Source organism: Bombus huntii, chromosome 6 (genome assembly GCF_024542735.1).
Source record: "Bombus huntii isolate Logan2020A chromosome 6, iyBomHunt1.1, whole genome shotgun sequence".
NCBI classification, from domain to species: Eukaryota; Metazoa; Arthropoda; class Insecta; order Hymenoptera; family Apidae; genus Bombus; species Bombus huntii.
The window spans coordinates 3,578,289-3,600,574 of NC_066243.1; the positions used below are offsets into that span (position 1 = coordinate 3,578,289).

The following is a 22,286-nucleotide window of genomic DNA, read 5'->3' on the forward strand; positions in this document are numbered from 1 at the left end:
AGGTCGTATATTGTTTTGTTTTTTACATATTTTTTGAATCCGCTGTGTTCGGATCTGTAAGTATTCAAGCAAGCCTTGATGCATTTTCTTTCGAATATGCGGATTTTTTCCATCTGGGAGGCTGATATGTTGTACCAGGTTGGGCAGCCGTAGGTTATGATCGGCCTGATTAGTGCTTGGTAGCATAGTATTTTTAATTTGCTGTCGAGATGTTTGGAGTAGAATAGTTTTTTTATTTTCCAGAATGCTTTATTGGCCTTAGCAAGTTGAGTTTCGGTGTGCTGCTTGTAGTTTAATTTGTAGTCTATGTTTATTCCTAGGTATTTTACGTAGTGAATGTAGCTGGCTGCCCCGCTCGTTGTGATCTTTATTTTGATAGAATAAAATGGATCATACGTAATCCGATAAAATAATATAAAACGAAAAATGTTGTGCATCCATTTCCTTATTATTAGAATAGTCAACATCTCTTTACCGAATTTCTACCCTTAGACCAGTCACGTACTTAATTTATACATACGCACCAGTGTAACTAGGTTTTATATAAAATTGTTGGAGTGAACTGTGATTTATACGTGGCAATTCAGTGTATATCCAATTGTGATTATTAAATTCATAATAAAGTTTGATAAAAAGAAAGTTAATAGTTGTGTTACGGCACAACCTTCTTGTTTTTATCATCCAAGTCTCAAGTTTACGTGACGAGATCGCTGGCGATCTATCGGTTTCGTCATTTCTTGTATCTCCGACGTGACACCGTCTCACGGGACAGACACGCGTGATCCACCGATGGTACACGTCGGCGTTAACGTGTTAAACCTACGTGCATATTACAATACAATAAGCACGTGAAAGGGATAGATCGTGCAGATCAGTAATTGGCGAACAGCAGTATTTTACGAAAAACTTTAAAGTGGTCCAAAAAATTAGCATTTTAAACTACACACCTTGTTCAATGCATATAAAATGTACTGTATCTATGTGCCAGAAAATAAAACAAGATACAACAAATTTCTACTGCAAGTAGCTTTTTTTTTTTTATTAACGTGGAGGAAATCCGCACGGACACCAGGTCGCTTCTGAGGAAAAACGGCGGCTGCGATCGAAAGGGGCCCGGGAACTGGAAAAAAATTTTCTCCCCGGCGGGGAATCGAACCCCGGTCTCCCGCGTGACAGGCGGGGATACTGACCACTATACTACCGAGGACCTTTCTACTGCTCGTAGCTAGAGAATGGATAACTGTGGATTCCAAAGAATGCAGCATTGCACCTGATTCTTCTCGAATTTCTAAAACAGCTCCTTATTATAATGATACATCCTTCAGGTTTTTGGGACAACTAAGAAACCACGTTTTAGAAAAAATAGTCACTGGCAGAAAAACAAATCCGACTAAAGCCTGTACAGTATGCTGTGCAAAAGGAAAACAACGAAACTAGATATACAGGGTGGTTGGTAAGTGGTGGGGCAAGCGGAAAGGGGGTGATTCTACGCGAAAAAAGAAGTCGAAAATACAGAATAAAAAATTTTTTTTTTTAATTTTCTCATCGAGACAACGATCTACAGTGAGATCCGTTAAACGAGACGTGATAAAGTGCAGGCGTACCGAGCCAAAATTCAAAGTCGATTTTCTCGAAAACAAAGCCTCAAACGAAGAATTGTTATTCTATATTTTCGACTTCTTTTTTCGCGTAGAATCACCCTCTTTCCGCTTGTACCACCAGTTACCAACCACCCTGTATTTGCAAAAGCTATTGTGATTGTTACAGTGTTTATCATACGAAAAAGAAATATTGAAAGTTGAATTTATTAAAGTTCATTTATATTGTTTTACTTCCACATCGAATTACGAAATAATAACCGGTGATATGAGATAAATTCTTGGTAAAATTGCCGGACAACAATGTGTTGATAACAAATCTGCTACAAATTTTACCTGGAAAATGGAGAATCGATTTTCTAAGTTCTAAGTTACCGTTCTTCTCTAGCGATGACTGGCGGTAAAGCAAAAGAAAAGTAGAAAATATCGCTTGGCGAGTAATTTGAATTCTATAAAATTCACATAAATATAAATAATTTTCTCCTGGGTGAAGTAGTGAAGCAATTAAAGCGCAGATAAATTATGTACATAAATATAAATAATTTTTGCGCGACTGAAGCAGCGAAGCAATTAAACTAAATTTTTAATTCATATTTTAATAGCGGGCAAACTCAACGACTCGCCACATCGTATCGTTCCGTCTACCAAAGCCACAAATTATCGTGATCGGAGTCACGTGGACGCGTACACAAACCTGGCGATAAATAATATCAACAGAATATATACTAATTTATCGTTGAAACATTGTAACAGTTTAAAAGAATCCGAATCGCGAGAAAAAGAACTTGTATATTATCGTACGCCTTGTACCAAGAGTATCATAATACAATGGTTTATTTCCTCTCATAAAAATCTCATTCATCGCATCTGCCAGCAACGTTTAGATCCTTCACTTTCTCTGCCTACATCAATCTGCAATTTCCTGGCGGGCTAAAAAGCTAATTGTAAATAGCAAGCTCGGTGGCTGGAAGAAAGAAGAAGAACGAGCTCTAGAAATCGCCTGACAACTGCAGGAAAAAGCGCTGAGACCTGGCGAACGAGAACAGGCTAACCGAACTAAAACCCTTCGCGAAATCTGAGATCTTGATGCGTCGTCGAGACGCGAATTTAATTTACGCTAGTCGACGGTATTCGCAACTTTGAACGTGCACTATCCGGCTACGTGTTCGCCCGGACGTATTAATCATTTTCACGCTGGAAGTCACGCGACCGAAGGAAGATTTACAATTCCATTATGATCTCGTTAAGCGATAAACAGAATCGTAATCGTCGTTCGCAATGGCAGGCGAATTTCCTACAATTTCCTTATTTCAAGCCGCAGCGTGGCACGCTGCGGTTATGAAAACTGAAATTTCTCGAAATCCGCACACTCATCGTATTAGCTAACCGCTCGGATGTTAGCTAAACGCATTCGAGCGCGTCTGACGTGCTTCAATTTTTTACTCTTAACGTTCTTCCATCACCTTGGACAGAAATAAATTAGACTTCAACTATATTCTTTTTAGCGTTTTCCAGCTCTGATTTTCCGTGAATTACGTTGCGTTTAATCTGGTCGCGAGCTTGGCTCGAATTCGCAGCTGCACGCGAGAATTGCTGTGAAAAAGAAGAAAATTCGCGCACTTGTCCGCGTTCATCGAAACCAAAATTATCGTCAAATTTATCGTTGATAAAATGTTACCGAGTGAACATTTTTTTAAATTTTACATCGCGAACTTTTCCATTGGATTTTAAGTGGCATATGAATCCTGTTCACTCAGGACTTTTGTTTGTTCTCCTTTCAGAAACAGTTTGCAGCTCTTTTTTAATTTTCATTCGGCGATAATCTTCTCTTGGACGGTGTACGAATGAAAATTTTGAACAAATGTAAAAAAAGGTTGATTTTCTGTAAAAGTTAGCATTTTCTGATGGTAGCTTCAGCAAGCTTTCACTGTGCCAGATTTAGACGAACCACGTACAGATTTTAATTACACAGTTGTGGAGGTTTTCGAGAGCTGAAGATACGCGATAAATAAAAAGTTAACCCACAGTTCGTTGCTTGCTTTAACGGCTGCTTTATCTTACAGTCATCGTGTTAATAAGAGCATTAACTGTTGTTGAATTTCGTACAGATTAGTATGGTGAGAATATATATAATTACGTGGTACATTTTCAAATCTCTTGAGATTTTTCACTACCATTTTTATAATTTTCATAATTTCGCTCTCTGTCGTTAAAACATTTCATTTGGCAGAAACTAATATTTTATTGCATAAACATACTAATATTTTATTTTATAAGCATAGAAGAAGAAGAAGAATGACAGTAAAAATCGAAGCGAGGTAAAAATACGCAAGAAACGAGCAACCAATTTTTGTCAAAGTCAGGAGAAAACGATACATTTTAAAAATCAACTAATCGATTAACAAAAAATTGCAGAAAATACCAAGGTTATTGAAGTATATCAGATATGAAGAAGATTGTATTTAATTTCCAAAAATTTGGAGTAATAAGATGTTTAAAAATTATTCTATTTAATGTTGCTCGATAGTTTAATGTCATTATGTAATGCTATTAAAAATATGTGGTTGAGTTCAGTTCGTAGTAATATTTTCATATTTATAATCCTAAGGATACATATCGTACGCTTTTAACGTATTATCTTTCGATTAATTAGTATTAATAAGTCCTTACATTATCTTTAAAATACAGTAGGACGTTGATTATTCGAGTCATGTAATTATGATAAATCCTACGTACAAATAATCCAATTAATTGCTTATCATACGAGAGATCATTTATTCCGAGTTATTCTACGAACATTGATATCGAACGAAAGTAAAAACGTTTGAGAAAAGATATGACAAATTCGTCAGTTTTTATTCTTTCTCACGAAGGACCTCTTTTGCATTTTTTATTATCTGATGTACCTACAATTGTTCGTTGCGTTTTAATCGAACTAATGAATTAATTGAATGAATTCAATAATTCGCTGATTTGATTCAATTAATTCTCTCAATCTTATTATTTCTATTTTGTAATAATTTTTTATCAATTGTCAATTAATTAAATCAATCGACTAATTTCCATACGACAGAAAATCATTTATTCTCAATTATTCTAAGAACATTGTTACCGAACGAAAGTAACAATGTTTGAGAAAAGATATGAAAAATTTGTCAGATTCAATTTTTTTTTACGAAGGGCTTCTTTTACACTTTTTATCATCTAATGTACCTATTGTTCGTTGTGTTTTAATCGAACTAATGAATTAATTGAATGAATTCAACTATTGGCTAATTTGATCGAATTAATTCTCTCAATTTTATTACTTTTATTTTGTAATAATTTTTTATCAATTGTAAATTGAGAAAAGATATGAAAAATTTGTCAGTTTTCATTCTTTCTTACGAAGGACCTCTTTTGCACTTTTTATTATTTAATGTACCTATTGTTCGTTATGTTTTAATCAAACTAATGAATTAATTGAATGAATTCAACTATTGGCTAATTTGATCGAATTAATTCTCTCAATTTTATTAATTTTATTTTGTAATAATTTTTTATCAATTGTAAATTGAGAAAAGATATGAAAAATTTGTCAGTTTTCATTCTTTCTTACGAAGGACCTCTTTTGCACTTTTTATCATCTAATGTACCTATTGTTCGTTATGTTTTAATCAAACTAATGAATTAATTGAATGAATTCAACTATTGGCTAATTTGATCGAATTAATTCTCTCAATTTTATTAATTTTATTTTATAATAATTTTTTATCAATTGTCAATTAATTAAATTAATTTTTATACGATAGAAAATCATTTATTCCGAGTTATTCCACGGACATTGATACCGAACGAAAGTAAAAATGTTTGAATAAAGATGTAGAAGGTTTGTCAGTTTCTGTCGTTGCTCACGAGAGACCATTTATACGCTTTTTATTATCCACTGTTCCGATAATTGATCGTTAAATTTTAATCGGTGTTCCAACGATCGAAATTCCAGCGTATTAAATCGTTCATGAGTCGGTACGATACTCGCACAAAGTCGGAAAATATTACGCCACCAAATATTCCGATTTGCCAAGTGTCGAAACTCGGAAGTGCCTTTCACTGCGGCAAACGTTTAAGGAAATACAACTTCCCTAATTTATCAGTGCGGACCGACGAACAAAGCCAATTCCGAATGCCCAGCAGACGAAGAATTTAATTACATGTAATTAAGGACATGGGGTCGTGTTTGTTTCGCTCATCGTTCGATACGCAAACTGTTGTAATTAAATCGCGGCACGGCATTGTGGAAAACCGAAAGGTGAATTGTGACAGGAACGACAATCGTATCGAGAAAGGAACGAAAGAAGCGGACTAGTGAAAAGTTGGCAGGAAGAAGAAATGAAAGCGCACGAAATGTAAGGAGAAATTCATTCACAGTCACGAATTAGCGTGATTATAAATTATGCATACGATATACATTCATAATGCTTATCTGAAAGGATATCTGACGTTCTGTTACGGCAAAAATCTGTTCTCCTCGTTATTATACTTTCACTTGTACGCTCCGTGCGAAAATATGCGATACGTTTCAATTGATAACGAAACAGATTGACTTACGTTTATTGATTTTTTTCTTTTTTTTTTAAATGAGCCAAAGTGTTCACTGACAATAGATGGTGACCTTAATCGTGTGTGACCTTAATGATTGTGATTTTACGATCGTTGAGAAATTCGTATTACGTTGACTTGTAGCACAAGTTGTTGTTGTTTTTGCACATACGTTACGTATATCGTTACGCGTTGTTGTTGCTTATTTTATTTAAAATCGCGTCGGCTACCTGGTTGGCGACTATTTTTTCATTCTCTGGCTAATTAAACTCTGCTCGATAAGGTATATCGTACAGGCCGAATTGTGTCGTCGGAGCCGATATATTTTTTATCGAAAGCGAGGCGAATGACTCTCGAACAGACTCTGCGACGTACGTAAAACGAGAACATGGAATTTTTGTTATATCAGAGCAAAAAGGATTGCACGGACGATTGTAATCAGACTCGCGGATGTTTATGTATTTATGGAAAATTTAAGCGCGGAGAAATGAACAGAATATGCAAAAATGTGCGAAATATACAAACCGACGCGTTAATAACTTTTAAGCTTCATCTCTTTCGTTCTGTTCGTGAATATATGAAATTTCATACATATCTGCGATCCAATTATAATATGTTCGTCTATACTTTCTTATTTTTATGGGTTCGTCAAATACGAGATACAAATTTCATAAGATTTTCCATTTGATACCAGTCAGTTTATACAGTGCGAAAAATATGATCATCGTAAATTAATAGCGAACAACTGCATGATGTTTTGCTAAACTACACATATCGAGGTACTGAGTTTCGTTTCGTAAAATATTTTTTAAACATCGAATATTACGAGTATTTTACGAAGGTAAAAGGATTAACCGATAGAATACGGAAATGCACACGAATCGAAAAGTATTTTTACGAACAATCAACCGGACGAGCAGTTCGGTTGAAATGAAACCGAAATAAATTGAACTAAATCGGACTGAGATTTAAATTTACAATTTCATTTGAAATCGAAATAAAAACCATGTATCTTTGAAACAAAAAAAAAAAAAGATTTCAAAAATTCAATTAGCTGCAAATAAATGACTTTGTAACTAATATCGTAGCCTAACGAAACTATCGTGGAATATCTTTCATTTTTACAGAAAACGAGCATCTGATTTGATTTGATAAATGTTTCGAGAGCTGGGATTGCTATTTTTTGAACGGCCTTTTTATTCCTTAGAAACAGTTTTAACTTGCGGAAGTCGGGCCAGAAAATGATAGCCTGTTTGAGAAAAGTTTGACGATTAATTATGTGAGAAAATCTTCTACTTTGCTACAATTAATTTCACTACAATGATTTGTTACGCGCGGTCCGGCATTATCATACAAAAGCACCTATAGGTTTATGTCTATCAATCAGTAACGATCGTTCGCGAATAAATTTTCGCTGGATAATTTCCAATTTTTTTTATAACAACCATGCAATTTTGCTGTCGGTTTTTCGCTTAAATTTCAAAAAGAATAGCCGGCTACGCTCTTAACAGGCTACCATACGGTTGGCAGAATCTTTTGAAACTGAAAACTTCATTAACATTTTGCACTCGGAATTTTATTTCAATTTCGTTACCGGCAGCTGCCAACGCTTTTAGGTGTTTTATTTGAAATTTATTTTAACTAAAAAATAAGTGAATTTAGATAAATAAAGGAAGAAACAAATTCACTTAAATATCAGTTTTATTCACACTATTGTTCTATTTTGTAATTTTTAAGCGTATGATATATCTTGAAACAATTGCCAGGATGCAATTTTGCTTTTCTTCCGCACGTTTCACACTTGTCGTAGGAGTGCAAAGGGTTAACAGAATCTTCCGCAAAAGCTGCGTTAATATTTCCACGTGTCGTCTATCTTAAATTTATTTCAATTCATATGGCGAAAATAGTTGAAACTCTTCTCTTTTCGGAAGATTATATATCAACTCTGCTGCTCCTATACGACCCAAATGAATATTATACTTCAACAGAGATTATTAAAATATACATAGTCTTTAAATATTTGCTTTTACTATTCGAATGCGTTTTGTGAGCTTGTACCGTATCGCACGCTTTCTGCGAATAAAACAGTTCTGAAGAAGAAGATACCTGAAGAGACACAAAGGTGAAGAACAGGATCTACGTTTGAAATTTTCACAAACGTCTAGCATTTCTTGCTTACGTTAGGCGATTAAACAATTACGACTTGTATGCGTTTATGGGAAATTTGAAGAAGCAGAAATACTGAGAATTTATATGAAATATACAAAAATATACCAAATGTCCAAAGTATAATACAATAGCACTCGTTGTGACATTTAATAGGTAAAATAAATTTCACATTAATCGCGAGACAAAGTTTAACGACACAGCACCGAAATATATTTAATTATAACACAACATGCTTCATACAAATTAAAGACAAATACAAACACAAATACAAATGGAAAAATCAAACAATATCATGTAAGAGATTTTCTAGCCTCGCTGCGATTGTCCAATTTTTACGCTCTTTAACACTTTAACTGCCACGCCGAAATCACATGTTTCGCTGAGGTCGCCACGGCAGTATTTTTATTATTCAAATCATATAATGGCAAAATAATAATAAATTGATGATGTGAGACAACATTCTTCCCCAATGGACCGTTTATCGTATTGGTGGTCACAGGTGACCACCGTGACGTCTTGCTAACAGTTGATAGCGACATATTATAACAAGGCTTCGTTTATGTTGGAAATGACAACGTGAGTTCGCGCTCGCCATCCATATGCAGATGCGCTAGTTACAATAAATAGTAACTAGAAGATAGTTCTAGATACAATCGATAGATTTAATCGATAGGTTTTAGATGTGCTTTTGTTTTTATCCCTAGTCCATGTAAGAAAGTGCAATAAAGTTTTTTCGGCTCAAAACGGCGTGATAGATTTATCCAAAGAATAAAATAACAGCTAATATGATCCTACCTCTGAATACAGAAATAACAACAGTTTATTTCAACAAGCCATTCGCATTCGTTATTTCGTCGCAAGCAAAACGTCCAGAATATATTGTTGAAACGTGTAGAAGATATTAGTAAACAGTATTTGCTCATTGTATATATAATAGTAAGATATGTACACACTTCTGACTTCAATTATATGATTATAAAGCAGCATTTACGATTATTTTCTAAGGTGTGTTTATAATAATATTCGTAGATTATCCCTCAAAGATATGCAAACACAGTGCACCGTTAGATGCAAGATTTTTATTAGAACATCAATAAAAAGTGTTAAGGTATGGAGAGAATTTGGAGAGAATAAAAAGTTAAACTTTATTTACATATTAACTAAGTTTAGCTCTACACGTGGGCTACTCTCTGAGGGGCTAAAAGACACTCACTCGCTAGCTTTTTTTCTTTTAGTCGCTCTTTTGTCTCAACGGAGACCTGGACCGTCTTGCGACGCTCACATACACTCTAGGGAGAGGATGCACACATGTGTCTACTCGCTCTTCGCTCCCTCACTCTCACACGTACAATACAAATGTACTATCTATTTAACGAAAAGAAAATTTTTTTATTTGGTAGTCTTTTTACAATCAATTCTCATTGAGAATTATGAGTAAATTATTTTGGCGTGGTATTGTAACTTGGATTATAAGTGTTTATAGTATGTTTGATTCTAGTTGAATCTAACGCTTAAATCTAAAGGGTAATGTGTTTTTAGTCTGCGGATCTAATCCGTCGTGTCAAGTAATTGGGTAACTAATGGGTTTTGGTGGTTGTTAACTCTTATGTTATATCTGTTACTGAATTTGGATATTTCTTCTTTGACTGTGGGTATCTTAAGGTCGCGATGTATCGTTTCGTTGGTAACATACCAAGGTGTATCTATTAAGGATCTTAGAGTTTTTGATTGGAATCGTTGGAGAATTTCCATGTTGAAATTACTCGCTGTTTCCCATAGTTGGATCCCATAGGTCCAAACAGGTTTTAATATGGCTTTATATAGCATTATTTTACTTTGTATGTTTAAGTTACAGCGTCTGCCAATGAGCCAGTAGAATTTTTCTAGTTTTAATTTCAGTTGTTTGGATTTATCTACGATCTTTTATCTTTTTCATGTCATTCTTCTGCCCAGAATCATGTCCAGATATCTGACTGTATCTTTCTTTGGAATTGCAATATTTGAGGTGTAAGTGTCGTCTGTGATAATTGTAGCTGCTGGCTGTAGATGAGTCGCTGATGGGGTACTGCTATTTTTCTTCCAATTTAGATGCGTGGAAGAAATATCGGACTCCGGTCGCCGGGATTCGAACCCGGGTTCCAAACGTTCGTAACGTAAGACGCTAACCACTGCGCTGCTGTCGTCCGACCTAGTTAGTGTCGAGTGGTGGTATTTGCTGTTGAGTGCCGCCACATATTTATGGTCACCTGTGGGCATGATTGTTTTCGCAGCGTGAAAAAAGAAAAACGAGAACAAATCTTGCATCTAACGGTGCACTGTGTTAAAACACTGTGGCGTTCTGAGCGAAACATCTGATTTCGTCGTGGCAGTCAAAGTGTTAAAGTACTTCAATGTGCACGTATCAGCAAACAAAGAGAACTCGTCATATTTTCAAAGAATATTCTTCTTAAACGAAGATGTTCAGTAATATTGAAACGCGAAATTAAATTTAATTAATTAAACGAGACTTTTTTTACGTCTCGTCCAAGCTGATAATATTCTTCAACGCGTAAGAAGAACAAACTTCAATGAGAAACGACCAAGAGGAAGTACGTAGCGCACTGCATTACGCTGCGCTAGTACAATCCGATGTGTGCGGAGCAAACATTCGCGTTCTTCGTTCGAGTACACTGTACAAAATGAGGATACACGGTGTATCGTGTTTCGTCAGCAGTACTTTAAAGTAGATATATTTGCGGAGAGATAGGTGCGGATAATTTGTGCTGCGAATAAGCAGATAATTGGATCGACCTTGGTTGCAGTTGCCACCCGATTACGCCGGGCACGTCGTCACGCCAATTTTCCTTGATCAGTATGCATTATCGCGGCCATAGGGTGTGTTGTTAAGCCTTAACACTAGAACCACCGATAGTTAACAAAAAGCTATTTTTACAAAAAAAAAAAAACCAGTCAAAATGACTGGTCTTTAAAAAATACGCAATAATAGAATACTTTTATATTTATTGATTTATTACTTTCTTACAGAAGCAATTCCACGTTATGTAGTACATCTGGGATCATCATCCCTAAACGAGGGTTGACACATCTATAAAATTGTAGAACCAGTCATTTTGACTGCTGTGGTATTTCTAGTGTTAGCATCTAGAATTTTCCTGATAACCGATATCATCATATTAAATGATACGCAGTAAAAATGTTCAAAACGTGTAGGAAGCTGTACAAAACGAGGAAACTGGTTAACTGGGGTTCGATAAACAAATTACAGGATCCTTTTACACCTTGACAAGTACCAGTCATTTTGACTGCCATTGGTATAAGTAGCCTTGATACAAAATTATTTTCAGTTTGAATACATAAAAAAGGAAATAAAATTCATTATATCATTCTTTTAGTTATCGTGGAGAAAGTCATTACATCATTGCGGAAAAAAATATAACATGAAGTAGGAATTTTAAAATAAAATCGTAAGACCAGTCGATTTGACTGGTGTGGCAGTTCTAGCGTTAAATCAGGACACGGTGGATCTGCGGCTGTACAGGCTGCTTCTAAAAGATCCAGCTAAAGCTGTGAAGCTTGCAATGTCGTGTATACGCACGTACAGGGTGTCTCCGTTTATTCGATCAACGAGAAAGTAAAATATCTCCTATACGTTGATGGAGCAAGCGATTCGAACGAAACTTTGCTTCGTTTGTTTCGAGGAGGACGTCTCGCGATGATCGCAAATCTCATCCAGACGGACGCACCTTCGACATTTCGCGGCGAACTTTGCCCTTTTAAACGCGAAGACAATGGAAACGTACTTCTTCTACTCGTAAACTAGTACACACTGTGTGTTTCTTTCGAGATACGTTTTCTATGATACTCTTTCATAGCGTTTTCTTTAATTTGATTTTCATCATTCGGAAGACATTGTGAAAGGAAATGAAAAGTACACGACGCATACTTGTACGAGAAATTGCAGCTTGTTTGAGCGAATTTCGTTAGGAAAAATTCGATCGTTTGCAATGGATGCGTCACGTGTTACGTGCGTCCTCGACGAAAGCGGAGGCGTTTCGAAGACTTCAAGGCCGTCTTTATCTTTTTTTAAATGGAACTATACATAGTCTTATACGTAATTTCATGCATCTTTTACTTTTCTGTATTCCATTCTGTAGAATTTAATTTAAATGTAGTTTAATTTCTCCATAGAATTCCGTGCAGTTCTGTATAAAAATGTATTAAGGAGTTTGGTCGGGAAATGATTAGCTTCAGAGATATCTTAATTTTGATGTCGCAAAAGTTATCAAATGAAAGACGAGGAAAGACAACGCGGTGCTTTTATTCTTTTCTTTTCCTTGTTCATCAGACGCTCAATTTCATGAAATTAACATCGAAATATCTTTTAAACTAAAGAAATTTCAGATGCATATCTTCGTCGTACTTCTTCGTAGAGAATTCAAAACTGCATCGAATGGTGTACAGAAAATGTACAAGTTGCATTTAAAAGAAACGAAGATCTTGAGATCTCGAAAACGCTTCCACCTAGAAAAATTCTGCTAGTCGTCAGAGACGTCCCTCCAAAAACACAGCGAGTTCTTTTTTAAACATTTTTTCGGATACATCTTTTTTTTTTGTATATTTCCTTTTGATGTATAGTTTGGAAGATATTTTCACAGATCGATTATGGTCGAATTCGACAGTTCGTATATCGATGTACACGAGAAACGTTTCGATTATTTCGTGACATTCTATTTGCAGAATATCATCGTGAATTCCGATGGTCGTCTTCAAAGTAGATTCTTTCGGCGACAGTCAACCACAGAAGTTGTCGCACATTTTATGTAGCGAGGCTGTCTAGTTTGGAATAGTTTTTTTACCTAATTCTACTCCATTTCGAAAGCACGTCGAAGTCGCAACGTTTCGGAAGCTTCTTCCTTCTGCAATCGATCAGCATTGTTTCCTCGTTCGTTTTAAAAAACAACGTGCTTTTAATAAGATTTGTAGTTTCGGAAAGAAGAAAGAAAAGACGAGAAAAGAAGTGAAAGGAAAGGGATGGCATGTTTTCGCGAGAAATCGTTGGTTTAAAAATAGTCGAACAAAATGTGCTATCGTTCTTACAGTTTGAAGAAATGATTTTACTGTGCAAACCTAATGACACTGAAAAATAAATCACGCGACGAAACTCGTTTCTCTTTCAATTTATTCCATACGCACACATTTTTCGTTGAAAAACTCAGAGAATTTGGTTGTTAGCAGCGAAGAATACATCGATCGTGCTGATCACAACGAATATGTCGTATTGTTACGTGGTAAAAGCTCGAGTTACGTAATGCTAAAAAAAATTGTCCCGTTGAAAGTTATCTCTTCACCGTGTTTTTTCAATTACGTAAATATCAATTGCAAATATCCTAAATGACCTTTGTAGCCACGTGTGCAAGTATTAATTTTTTGGTATCTCACTCAGGATAGTCATCCACGTGTCATCTAGCAATTAAGTTAGAAAAATTTACCAAATGTCCAGCTGGGCAAATTGTAAAGTACAAATTAAATAATAAAAAAAAGTATTAATTTTTTGGTATCCCACTGAGGATGGCCATCCACATGTCATTTAGCAATTAAGTTAGAAAAATTTACCAAATGTCCAGCTGGGCAAATTGTAAAGTACAAATTAAATAATAAAAAAAAGTATTAATTTTTTGGTATCCCACTGATAGCCATCCACATGTCATTTAGCAATTAAGTTAGAAAAATTTACCAAATGTCCAGCTGGGCAAATTGTAAAATAAATAAAAAAAAAAGTATTAATTTTTTGGTATCCCACTGATAGTCATCCACGTGTCATCTAGCAATTATGTTAGAAAAATTTACCAAATGTCCAGCTGGGCAAATTGTAAAGTACAAATTAAATAAAAAAAAAAAGTATTAATTTTTTGGTATCCCACTGATAGTCATCCACGTGTCATCTAGCAATTATGTTAGAAAAATTTACCAAATGTCCAGCTGGGCAAATTGTAAAGTACAAATTAAATGAAAAAAAAAGTATTAATTTTTTGGTATCCCACTGATAGCCATCCACGTGTCATCTAGCAATTATGTTAGAAAAATTTACCAAATGTCCAGCTGGGCAAATTGTAAAGTACAAATTAAATAATAAAAAAAAGTATTAATTTTTTGGTATCCCACTGAGGATGGCCATCCACATGTCATTTAGCAATTAAGTTAGAAAAATTTACCAAATGTCCAGCTGGGCAAATTGTAAAGTACAAATTAAATAATAAAAAAAAGTATTAATTTTTTGTTAAAGACCACTTCCGATGCTTTTCCTAGCGTTTCAAGCGTTATGACTCAGAATGAAAACGTTTCCGTACTGCGTTTACGTAATCTTTCCTTCATAATACCTGCAAACTACGTTCTCAGAAGTCGATTAAGTCTTTTACACCCTCTGCACTAGAAGAATCACTGAAAACAATTCTGAACGTAAATTAGAGACAATAAAATACGAATCTGGAACTTGATCACAAATACATTCTTCGAAACGGAAGTTTCTAAAAGTTGTTGTGTGAACAATATAATAAAATAATTTGTGATAACGTGAGAAACAAAAATAATGTATATATGATCATATAATAAACGTAATAAATTAACGTAATTAACGATAATTAACGTAATAAATGGATAATTATATTTATAATTGGTAAACGTATATCTTTAAGAATATTACTTACAACGTAAATAATCTTGCTCAATTAATTGAAATTTTAATTTGCTAACAAATTGTCTAATGCTATTATAGATTCACCTTGAATTTTCAAAGACTAAAATTCTGTATTTTGGAATTCATGGAACAAGTCTATAGATAAGTCTGCAATGTAAAATCTAAAATCTGAAGCCTGAAATCCAAAGAAATGTGAAACCTAAGACGATCTGAGAGATCCAGTAGCTTTCAGAATGTTTGAAGAGTCGGTAAAAATGTTAAGACTGTAACCACTCAATCCTTGTTCTCGTTGCAACGAAACTTTCAACTGCTCTCGACTTCGACCCAATCCTACCTTATCTCTGACAATTGAAAATTTGTAGCGGGCGTAATTTAAGTACGACACAGTGAAGAGTTTAAAAATGGGTGAAACTCAAGTTTGGTGGAGAAATTTATCGTTGGCAGGCGTAACAGGTAGAGAGAAATAAATCTTTTGTCGACACACGAACGCTGAAAGTTTCGCTTCTTGCGAGCCGTTACGTAACCGGTGGCTCACCGATATAATCGAGCCTTGCTATTTTCGTATTTCAGTTTTCGTTGTATTGTTCTCGCCTATTGTTCCTTCTCTTCGATCAACATTGCTACGAGAACGAAAAGAGCAGAGAAACGCGATCAAAAGTGGCAAATACTTTTCTTTAGCGTTCCACGTGCAAACGTAATTGCAGTCTAATTGTAAGTTGAATTAGTTGGTGGGCATCGTAAGTAGTTTGTTTGTTAATTAAAATCGCCACTTGGCGCAGTAGTGTGCCAAATTCTGCGCCGGGCATGTGTGTACTTCCTTTCTGAAATTGAGACATCATTTCCAATTGGAAAGTATGTACTATATTTACGTTCTTTTTTAGTATTCTATTATTTATTATAAAAAATGAAATTAAAGTATAAGGTAAAAATTTTTTTTAAGTAAAAGAAGGAAAGGAAATTAGCAAGAGGATAATTTGCTAATTGAAAATATATTTTTCTGGTTTCATTTTTCTGTATTAGTTTAACGACACTTGAATGCGCTTTACTTTTGTTTATTTTTTACACGCGCGCATTCATTAAGATTCCAGTGAACGTTGCAATTCCAACAAATTTTACACAACCACTGGCATATAGCTTTATTTGTGAACGAGTATGTGCTTCCTGAAATAGCCTATGATTTTTGTTAAAAAATGTTAGATACAAGTGTAAAAAAAAATTATACACATGAATAGAAATTATCATGAGATTTTATAAATATAAATATTTTGTTGTATTATGTATTTTGTTGTATTTCATATAATCGTTATTCAATGTAAAAAGAAACTTTAAAAAAAGAAGTAAATACTCTAAATTTTTAAAATATTCAATTCAAATACAAATATATACTATGGATACCAAAATGGATATTAGAAAATGTTTTTGAACGTTCTTTTCTATGAAATATTATGTCTAGTAACCTCGAGCATACTATGTTTGCTACAACAAAGGCAAGAGAAGGACGAAACGATTCCTGGCAAAAGCGCAACACGTTTTTACATAAATCGAGAAGAGACTCGCGTGAAATAAGCCCGGCTATGACGTTCGCAGGAACAGAGCAGACTCAAATAACCAGACTCAGCATACGTCGTTTCGACGTTGTATGTTCTCGCGTTATCAAAAAGCGGAACACGATACTCTGTGAATACCGCAACACCATCGAACATCTACTTTGTTGCTACACCAAATTCGAAGACGCAAGACGTAACAGATACTTAACGATATATTCTATCGCTATTATCTGACAAAACACAGTGTAAAAAAATCTCCAGGTTTCCTGGAAGAAATAAATCTTTGGCATCGTCTATAGATACGTGCAAACGATACCAACTTGCTAGCAAACCATTTACTATCAAATTACGTAACATTTACTACACGAAAATATAACATAACGATCGTTGCTAATTACTTGCTAAATAACAACCTAACTGAGACAGCTGTGCCAAACTAAGCACGTGAATGTTATTCGCTTGGCAACTAAATGATTGCGGATTTTGTCGTTAGGTGGTACTGACAAAATCCGCAATCACTTAGTTGCCAACCCAATATTTTATATTTATACGGGGTGGTTGGTAACTGGTGATTCTACGCGAAGAAAGAAGTCGAAAATATGGAATAAAATTTTTTTTTAATTTTTTTTTTAATTTTCCCATCGAGACAACGATCTACAGTGAGATCCGTTATAACGAGACGCGACAAAGTGCACGCGTACCGAGTGAAAATTTAAAGTCGATTTTCTCGAAAACAAAGCCTCGAACGAAAAATATTTATTCTATATCTTCTATTCTATATATTCTATATTTTCCATTATTCTATATTTTGAGGTTTAGGTGACCATCTTGGGTCATCAGCTGTAAAACACGTGTCCGTTGTAGCAACACTGAAGACTCTGGTATAAGGACAACTCGATGGACATATTAATGAGTCAATAACTAGTAAATACTCGGCGGGTTCGCTAGCTACGCTCGTAAAGGGCGTATGCGGTAGTAATATGTCGCGCGTTCGAAACCACTCCTGGGCATATTTGCAAAGGTGGAAAACCAAATATCATCTTAGAAGTATATACAACGGGCAAGGGGGTTTTCCCCGGCCCCCCTTGCCTATTATGTTGTTGTGCTTTCTATGAGTGTTTGGGAAGTACCCCCGGAGATTTCGGTCACTCACTCGTGCTGACTATACCTAGCCCCGCCCGTGGGGTTTTAGCCGATAAAAATCCGACACCCTTGTCCCGCTCCGTGCGATGAGATAAGGTGTGGATGAAGATTTCCCCACGTAAAAAAAGTTTTTTTTTCCGGTATTACCCCACGCCCTCTCCCCGGAGAGCGCGAGTGCCTATGAACGTTCCCTTCACGTAAAAAAAAAGTTTTTTTTCTTTTTTTTTTTTTAATTTTTCCATCGAGACAACGATCTACAGTGAGATCCGTTATAACGAGATGTGATAACGTGCACGCGTACCGAGCGGAAATTCAAAGTCGATTTTCTCGAAAACAAAGCCTCAAACGAAAAATTTTTATTCTATATTTTCGACTTCTTTTTTCGCGTAGAATCACCCCTGTTCCGCTTGTACCACCAGTTACCAACCACCCTGTATATGTACAAAATACATGTAATTGCAGCCACTAATGCCATAATTGCCATAGGATGTGACGATAAAGGACAAATGGAAAGGAGAAGATAAGCAAACAAACACATATATTTATAAAATAAAAATAAAGTGGTAATGCAGCAAATGTTCACGTGTTGCTAGTGTCATTACGATTCATGTAACAAATTTTAATCACACGACGAGTGAAACAGCAACAACAAAGTAATACGATAATGACGGAGGATCACTGACGCGTCGTCGTGATTTTTTGCATGTCTTGGGAATGTAAACTGCCTCGGTGACTCGTGGGAAATCCTGACTGTTGTTTCATTATTACCGTACTAAGCTATGGCAAAATGGTCGTAAAAAAAAAGAGTCGTAATCATAGGATGCTCGTTCTTATAACAATAAAGCGTACAATAAAAGCGAACAGCCTTGTGCCTTGTGTTTAATAATATATTTTTTTTTATGCTTTTCTTTCATTGATAGAATCTGACTCTGTAGATCGATCGTAAATACTACGAACTTTCCTCGGTTACACGTTACTTATTTTTATTATTTGGTTTAGCGAATCTTGAAATTCAGTGGAGCCACGTCTAACACGTATCATGTGATTGACATGGTTTTTCATGCTATGTACGGTAGAACCTGGATTATGCGAAGTAATCGAAGGATAATCGAAAATTCAGATAATACGAGAAGGTTTGTTATTATTCGTAAATCGTACAATAAAATCGTGGAGAAATTTTGATAATGTAATATTGTATATATATTTAAATTTCATTAATTGGTCAAATTTAAATAATTTAAATTAACTTTGCAAATTTATATTTGTATAAGCTCGATATCATTCTTCAAATTTTTATATTCAAATCTCGCTTCTTTTTCAAAAAAGAAGGTCTTTGTTCCTGACCATTTGCACTTTTGTACTGCTCGTGTTAAAATTTCGTAAAAGATAACAGAAGTTACGCTAATGAAGTTCGAAACATCTCGAATAATACGAAACTTCGGTTAAACGCGATCGCAATAACCGACACTCCACTGTGCCCGCTTTATATCAAATGTTTATAGCAAAATTATAGCAATAAACATCTCGTCATTTCTACATTTGCAGATTGCTTGCAAATTCCACCAATATAATCATGACAGACGCGTCTCACTACGGTGCTAATGAAATTTCAAAGTGTTTTTGCACCACACATTCGATATGGAAATACTAGGTTGTCCCAAAAGTTCCTGTCGTTTTATAAGGAAGTAGTAAATGCACAACCTTTTTTGTTTTATGTTATTTTATTGAATTATGTTTGATCTATTTTATTCTATTAATGGATCATACGTAAATCTATAAAATAGTATAAAATTAAAAATGTTGTGCATTTATTATTTCACTTATGAAACGAAAGAAACTTTTGGGACAACGTAATACAAATTTTCTACGATAACAGGTCGAACATCTTCGTGAGAAAATTTTCCTTTGATTAATTAAAACAGCTGCAACAGCTGCAGCATAGATAGTGTCACCGAGTCATAAATTCGCAATAGAAAAACCAAGGGGGTCTAACGAACATCCCGCAGGCCATCGAAACGGCAACGTAGAGGGTGTTCCAGTGTCAGAAAACAGTAACAGCATGACTATCTCTGACCTGAGCCCCGGCGACACCCCCATCGACACCTCCTCCATAGGAGCTAAACCCATAGTATATAAACCTTCCTAAAATCAGCTCTCGACATTCTCTGTTCTAACACTCTGAACCGTCACTCTGTTGGATTCGTACAATAAATTTTACCACTAAATATATCTAAAGTTCAATTCCTTACCTTATTTGTGAAACGTTCGAACTGCGACGCGAAGAGATCACTGATGATCTGTCAATTTCGTGATTTCTTGTGTCTCCTACGCGACAATGGCATCGCTTTCGCTGAAGGATTAGTTAGCTGTCGGCATATGTAACATGGGGATCCGAGAGATGGGATAACGTAGACGAAGCAGTGCTACGTGATCATTAGGAGCTGCGAGATATGCTTTGGGGAATGGGCAGGTTTATCTGGCAACCACTAGAAGCCACTTGCAGGAAGCGTGGATGATACTGGATAAACTAGCTCCTAAAGCGAGGGTTGTGAGTGTCGAGAAGCATTTACAGGGAACTTGATTGATCGCTAGGGAGCGATCGATGCACAGAGTTACGGAGTTCGTAATTTTCTATCTTGTAGCAATTCGAGATACTTGTTAATAAGTTGACACTCATCTTACCAGGTTGAACGATCGGTTTCAAAATTTAATTAAAAATCGTACCTTCATTGTTATTTCTTTCGTTCATCTAAATTTATGTAAATTCTTGTACTATTTGATTAATGGGTTTCTCAATTTTTGTTAATATAAGAATTTACATGGAGTTTGTTAGACCGTTAAGCGGCTTACACACCAAACTGAAACACGTGAGAATGCATGTGCAGATTTTTACGAAACCATACACGTAGCTAGTAATTTTTTAATAACGTTGAAACTGCTTTTAAAAATGTCTGGTCGTCTTGCGACGATCTTTTTCAATCGTCTTCAATATCGTTATTTACAGCGGCGTTTGTAATAATTGTAAATGTTGAAGCGATTCTCACTTCCAGGGGAACTCTACATCTGCTCTAGTGTTTAGCTTCCTTAGTCCTCGAAGCCATTGAGTATTGTTTAGAATTAAATCAATTCGAAGAGCCTCTCGGCCTCATAGTCTTTTCTAGGAACAAGCCTAGCACAGACGGTGCAGCGGAGTATAGACAGGCCAGTTTTCGTAATTATATAAATACATCAAGACAAGGGTACCGCAAGGAAGCGTAGGACCAATATTATACACACTATACCCGGCTGACATACTAACAACTACCAACAGCAAAATACTGACATTTGCGGACGACACGGCTGTACTAGTCAAGCACACTAATTCAGAAACAGCAGTCACATTACCACAAGAGCATATCACAAAAATAGGAAAATGGTAACAGGATAAACAAATAAAAGCAAACCCCATTAAATGCAACCATATTACGTTTACACTATGAAGATGGAAACCACGAAATATCCAATTGAATGGCACGCACATAACACAAACAATGCAAGTTAAATACCTAGGACTCCACTTAGACACACAACTTACATGGAAGCAACATACTAAATCAATTATAGACAAAATACGGATAAAAAGAAGACAGATGTACTGGCTAACTAGTAGAAACTCTGAACTCAGCATAGAAAATAAACTAAAAATCTACAAGACGATAATAAAACCAATTTGGACGTACGGAATACCACTATGGGGGACAGCAGCAATGAGCCACATAAATAAACTGTAGTCGCTACAATCGAAGATACAGAACAATAGTCAACGCCCCATGGTACGTCAGAAACGAGGATATGCGTAAAGACCTAAAAATACCAAATGGTCAAAGAAGAAATCGACAGATACGTAAAAAAATACAAGGAAAGAACGGCAACACATCCAAACCAGCTGGCTGCTGAATCGAGCAAAACTCTTATAAAAAGAAGACTAAAGAGAAACCACCCCACTGACCTCACTAAAGAAATAAAATAGATAAACTCGAAGATGGTACCCCACTGGGGGTAACCTTCCACATGTTATTTAGCAATAAAGCTAGAAAAATTTACCGAATGTTTAGCTGGACAAATTGTAAAGTACAAATTAAATAATGATACAAAAAAATATATAAATACCCATAGGCCCATGCTATGCATAGGCCCAGCGTGCTAATCTGAATTGACATACATTATACTTACTTAAATATATTTCTATTATGCATTCATCCACGCGTTCCTCTCTATTCCATCAGAACCTCAACAGTAAAAAATGAAGGACGAAAGCTTCTAATAATTGTCAAATTATAGCGATCCACTTTGCAATTCAATCTGAAGACTCGTTAGTATTTAGGTCTGATAATTGGGACGACAGATAATTCACACCACAGATGTTTCTACGATTGTTCGAATCTGATCAAAGAAACCTAGACGCAGACTTGTCTCCTCCTCTAAATATTACAACAAGTAGCTTTCGGTGTGCTTAAATCTTCCATAAATACACGAACACCCGGCGTCCACCGATGATAGACGATAGTTAAGTCTAAC

At 35.5% G+C, this 22,286-nt stretch overlaps 1 protein-coding gene, 1 long non-coding RNA gene and 1 other non-coding gene across 7 annotated transcripts in view; 1 reads left to right on the forward strand and 2 right to left on the reverse strand.

The window, feature by feature from the left end:
- Positions 1-22,286, reverse strand: part of LOC126866599 (uncharacterized) — a 156,404-nt gene that overhangs the window by 33,971 nt on the left and 100,147 nt on the right. The gene's annotated exons all lie outside the window — the stretch shown is intronic.
- The window catches only part of LOC126866590 (amphiphysin), a 146,799-nt gene that overhangs the window by 28,986 nt on the left and 95,527 nt on the right, over positions 1-22,286 (forward strand). The gene's annotated exons all lie outside the window — the stretch shown is intronic.
- Trnad-guc (transfer RNA aspartic acid (anticodon GUC)) lies at positions 1,136-1,207 on the reverse strand. Its single transcript has one exon. It is a non-coding gene; the product is annotated as a tRNA-Asp (tRNA).